The sequence below is a fragment of the Sceloporus occidentalis genome, unplaced genomic scaffold (genome assembly GCF_023333645.1).
Source record: "Sceloporus occidentalis isolate IW3139 unplaced genomic scaffold, rSceOcc1.0.p SCAF_2, whole genome shotgun sequence".
In the NCBI taxonomy this organism is placed as follows: Eukaryota; Metazoa; Chordata; class Lepidosauria; order Squamata; family Phrynosomatidae; genus Sceloporus; species Sceloporus occidentalis.
In genome coordinates this window covers 253685256-253690001 of record NW_028316982.1, presented here as the reverse complement: position 1 = coordinate 253690001, position 4746 = coordinate 253685256, and positions in this window count along the sequence as shown.

The window sequence follows — 4746 nt, the reverse complement described above, 5'->3', positions numbered from 1 at the left end:
TGTCATGGAATTGCCACCACTTGTAATTTCTCCAACATGATGTCCACCTTTTGGTGTATAATATTTGTCAAAGTAGTCCTAAAAATAGAGACAAATATATCAGCAAAAGAGAAGAAGTGGGCTTATCTATGGCCAGAGATTATGGGCGATTAGTATTGGCACAGCTTTACAACATGGTAAGATCTGAAGTGAAGGACTGTCAATCTGTCTTCACAGGTCTTTTCAATATTACTCAACATGCATCACATATAATCCTACATACTGAGTGTAGATAATGAGCTTGATAGGGTAGAATTGACATATTTTATGGGTGCAAACCTTGGAGAATCAAGGAATAAAAGGTACACTTTCCCATCACACTTTATCACTACCACAAGTATTGGCAATTGTATCCTGACAGTAAGATTTCTTGACACACATCCATGTCCCCACTATGTCCAGTGGACAGGAGAGCTGCCAAGCAAAACAGAGCTGGCTTACCAGTATTTGAAATTAAGGCAGTTATACACAGTACCATTTAAAAAGTCTCCAGAAACCACATACGTCTGTCACATCCAACCCAAAATCATCTAACTGCATCACTGAATATTGGTTTAACATTAGCAGATCCCATCTAAGAAGAAGTTGCTTAAATACCCTGAAGGTAACAGATACTATCTGATTTTGGAAGCTAAGGAAGATCAGTCCTGGTTAGTTCTTGGAAGCAAGAATGCCAGGGAATAACAGGTGTTGGAGGCTATATTCACAGGAAGGCAATAGCAAGTTACTTCTCAATATTCATTATCTAAGAAAGCCTTATGGAAAGCCACAAGCAGACATGTGATTTAAAGAATACTTTATTCTTTTCATCAGAAGTGCTCATATAAGAGTAGCAAAACATATGCCCATGTAAGTTTCATTAGCATCTGAGCCTAATAACCCAAATCCTGTACATCTTTTACAAAGCTTGAAAGTTATTTTTGGTCATGCCAGTTGGGGGCTTCTGGAAGCCATAGTCCAAAAAAGGAACTTTCCCCAGCTCTGAACTTTCAGTTGGAAGCTCTGTCTTGCTGAAGTCTCAGGAGGACGTATTGCCAAGAAAGTGCACGTGGGATCCCAATCTGTCACTAAAATGTCTAAGCCATCACCAACCTGAGCAGTATAGAAGTCCCTCCAGCTGGACGTTTGTGACAATGCAAAAAGTGCAGGAGCTGCAGCTACATACTTCAGAGAAAGCATCAGAAGTAAAGGTGGGCAAAGCAGACCCAAGAGTTCCATTTCTTCCTCAATACAAAGGGTGACTTGGCAAGAACAGGCAAGAGGACCCTATGCTCCTTTTATAGATGAAAGCTGGTTTGGGAGCCAAGAAAGAAGGTGACTCATGTCTCAGAAGGTAATTACAGAGCTCCGAGTTTTGATGAAGGGGTAGCACACTGATACTTAGATAGAGGAAAAGCTGGATTCTTCTCAATTCATTAAAGCTACCAGCAAGGAAAAAACATTTCACAGTGCCCATGAAATTTCACTTCACTGGTGGTATATTTCTCCAGCCCTGTTTTTTGGTCCCCTTGAAAAGCCACTTCTGAGGGACCAGTGGAATATTCTGGAACAACATAACATAACAGGAAGAGGCTTCAATCGGAGGGGTAATTGATGGAGATAATGCAATTACATTGTGAGATCAGGTCCAGGAATCCCTTGTGTTCTTGCATGGGGTTGAGCCATTGGAACCCAGCCAGAAACTATAATATTCTACTCTCTATAAATTAGCAATCACCTAAATCCTATTGTAGCCAAAAGTCTATGTAGGGGGATTTTAGTTTAGCTCAGAATGGGTCAGGCCACAAATAATCCTCGAGACCATTTCACTTTTGTATACCAAGAGAAAGGTAGATGCAAAGGAATTGTGCAGAGGCAAAATTCTTATAATTAAATATTTCTTTTATTGAGGAAAATCACATAGCAAATCACTAACATATACCCATTCATATATGGCTCAGGAAATCGGGAATTAGCTTGGAAAAGTTTGTAGACTGAACTAATAGCTATACTTATACAAACATGAGGCTTGCTTCCAGATCCAATTTGTTGGTATGGAGTGGAACAGGGCCGTTCCGATCAGTGGAGGTGAACGATTGCGCCGGAGCTAGTCAGGGTTCACAGAGACAGAGTGTCCCCATGGAATCCAAGCTAACACACTAAGCAAAGGTTTCAGGGACCTTATATAGGTCAAATCTAGCCTACTTCTGTGGGTGAAGTCATAGTCTGGTGGTATTCAAGGTGGGAATGAGTGCTTGATTAAGCCCATCAGTCTCATACAGTAAGACATCCTTTTGATTATGGAGGTGTTAATGTCCCATTTAGCAACTCCCAAACTACCTGCTTAGCCTGATCTAGGGTTATTTTTTTCAAAAGGTCCTTTTAGGGTGACCTTTTCGCCCGGGTGTAGTATGTACGTGTCCCCTTACTTTGAGGATTATGGCGGACTGCCTGACAGGGTCCATCTGGGGTCATGTGGAAAACTACACACACCAAAATCTCAGAATATCTCAGTGTTGATAACACTATTGTTAGTCATAAGAAGAGTAGATCTGCATGAAAGTATTGGTATTCATTCAATAGTGCATTTGGTGGTTCTACTCTGATTGGTACTAACCAATAGGATTCTGGCTATTATGTGACATATGAATATTTAGGAGGAACTGCAATACCTCAGCAGCAGAGCAGATGTGCTGCATGCAAAAGGTTCCCAGGTCCAGTGCCTGAAATTCCTATATAAGGCTGAGGAAGCTCTCCATTTGAAAACCTAAAGGGCTGTTCCTAGTCCTCTGTGTTCTGAGCAAGGGCCTGACCCAGTGAGCTTACCTTTAACACCTGGTCCATCAGAGCATTTCAACATCCCTGATTCAGCCCTGTGAATCTGATGAGACACTAAGCAATGGGATGTTTAAGAAGAAATTTTAGTGGTTTTAATGAAATATTTTATTGTCTTATTACCTGAATTTTCATGTATCCCCTGCTTCTCCCCCCCCCCCCCCCCCAAATTGTAATCATATAAATTGCTTACAAAAATTTTAACATAAGCACTTCTCTACTGTTTGGATACAGTTTGATATCCTACCCACAATAACATCCCGAATCCATAAAACAGTTATATCTTTATTTACAACCAAAATGCACAAAGTACAAAGAGGAAATACTTTTTGTATTGCTAATAGAATTCAAATTTTATCTCCTGGACTTTTGTTTTATTCTGTTTTTACAACAGTTTGCAAACTGTTTTATTCCTCACAAAACTTCATTTGCCCCAGTAGATACACCTACCTACCTTCTTTCCTTTCTTCCCCAGGATCTGCATTAGTACAAGCAATTTCCCTTGGTACAATGTGTTTTTGTACATTATTTTCACTAAGAGCACAAGATACTAGTAAGACTGAAGCACTTGCATTTTGAGGTTAAAGTTTCATAATCAAAGGATTACTTTAAATGAATTCAAAATGTCACCCCCAGCAATATGGGTTGGGAAAGTGGAAGCAAATTTGAAATATCTGTGAATATTTTTGCCAGAGGAGGGCGACTAAAATGGTGAAAGGTCTGGAAACCTTGCCCTATGAGGAATGACTCAGGGAGCTGGGGATGTTTAGCCTGGAGAAGAGAAGGTTAAGAGGTGATATGATAGCCCTGTTTAAATATTTGAAAGGATGTCACATTGAGGAGGGAGCAAGCTTGTTTTCTGCTGCTCCAGAGACTAGGACCCGGAGCAATGGATGCAAGCTACAGGAAAAGAGATTCCACCTCAACATTAGGAGGAACTTCCTGACAGTAAGGGCTGTTCGACAGTGGAACAAACTCCCCTGGAGTGTAGTGGAGTCTCCTTCCTTGGAGGTCTTTAAGCAGAGGCTAGATGGCCATCTGTTGGAGATGCTTTGATTTGGATTTCCTGCATGGCAGGGGGTTGGACTGGATGGCCCTTGTGGTCTCTTCCAACTCTATGATTCTAAGGATGACAGAGGAAACAATGTTTATCACACTATACTCTTAAAGTGCTACTATTCCACTTTGACTCCTCTAGCTGCCTCCTGTTGCATTCTGGGATTTGCAGTTTTAAGGAGGGGTATTTAGAATTCTCAGGCACTCTGCCTGAGAATTCTAAATACCCCTCCTTAAAACTGCCAATCCCAGAATGCAACAGGAGGCAGCTAGAGGAGTCAAAGTGGAATAGTAGCACTTTAAGAGTATAGTGTGATAAACAGGAGTAGTATTGCCAGGGTGGATCTTTATGCTCCAGTGCAGGATGTCAGATCTCAGCTGGCCTTGAGTCTCAGTTTTGGAGAAAATGTATCATGATCATCATGACAATCATCATATTTATCTTTCTGTTTCGCCTCTTTGTTCTTTGGATCCAAGTCAAGTGCCTCTGGAAATCTGATATCTTTCATTTTTCTCATAGCAAAAATATTCTAACTGGTATGGAATGTATAGGGAAAATGTCTAGGCTTAAGATATGTGTGCTATGTATAACCTCAAGGGCAATCTTGTTGACATCTAAAGGTGTATTCATACTCCATGTGTGGGTGCCTACATCCTACCACTTAAATACTTTCTCAGCTCTCCTCAGTTAGTGTAGCTTTAAAAAAGCCAAGGAACTGACAGGTTATCTTCTACAGTGGTTCAATTTAGGCATCCTAATTATACATTCGCATATGTTTGTGTTACTAAAGCACAGGTTTTCTCATGACCATGAGCCTTCTTAGAGACACAGGTAAA